Source organism: Orycteropus afer, unplaced genomic scaffold (genome assembly GCF_000298275.1).
Source record: "Orycteropus afer afer isolate SDZICR_OR568_19922 unplaced genomic scaffold, OryAfe1.0 scaffold00281, whole genome shotgun sequence".
NCBI lineage: Eukaryota > Metazoa > Chordata > Mammalia > Tubulidentata > Orycteropodidae > Orycteropus > Orycteropus afer.
Window position 1 is genome coordinate 4,600,807 of NW_006921868.1, and position 912 is coordinate 4,601,718.

The 912-nt window shown below is 43.6% G+C and overlaps 1 protein-coding gene across 1 annotated transcript in view; it reads right to left on the reverse strand.

Moving 5' to 3' along the window:
- Positions 1-912, reverse strand: part of TMC7 (transmembrane channel like 7) — a 61,821-nt gene that overhangs the window by 2,703 nt on the left and 58,206 nt on the right. The gene's annotated exons all lie outside the window — the stretch shown is intronic.

The following is a 912-nucleotide window of genomic DNA, read 5'->3' on the forward strand; positions in this document are numbered from 1 at the left end:
GGAACAGCTGGATCCCTGGATCCTTGGAATTCCAGGCTGGCTAGCTGTACAGTTTCCCCAAGTCATTTTATTAACCTCATCCTAAAGTATCCTGCTTTTCATACTTGAATTTTTTTGTTGCATTCTTCCATTAGGGTAAGGTTTCACTGTAATAATATCTACATCATCATAGTGTAACTGTGATGGTTTCAAGAGTTAATGACACATTCAAGGAATTTAGAATAATACCAAACACACAGTCAGCACTCAATCCACATTTGTCATTAGTATTATTACAGTGGATCCCTGGGTGTCATAAACGGTTAAGCACTCAACTAGTAGCCAAAAGGTTGGGGGTTTGGACCCCCCAGAGATGTCTTGCAGAAAGGTCTGGCAATCTGCTTCTGAAAGGTCACACAGCCTTGAAGACTCATGGAGCAGTTCTATTCTGCACACTGGGGGGGCCATAAGTCAGAATCAACTCCATGGCAACTACCACCAACAGCATTACTAGAAGACTCAAAACGACTCTGTGTGCAGCAAAGACCTTGTGACCCTCATGTACAAAACCTGCCATGTTCTGGGTCAGCACTTTCATAAGCTGCCACATTTCCTTCTCCACATAAGCCTATGAGCCATGCACCACTCTTGTACCCTTTTCCAGGTGGGGACACTGAGGCTCAGAGAGAATATGGGATGGCCCAAGTCCACACAGTGCATAAATGGCAGAGAACTGGGTTCAAGCCCACACTCCTAAACCATTGCTCTTGTCTCTGCCCAGTTAATCAGCCTCTTTCTACAAAAAGCAAGAGATTTTTTTGAACAATCAGTGATATTAATAAACCAAAAAAAACACAAAAAACCAGTTGCCATCAAGTTGATTCTGACTCATGGCAACCCCATGTGTTTCAGAGCAGAACTGTGCTCCACAGG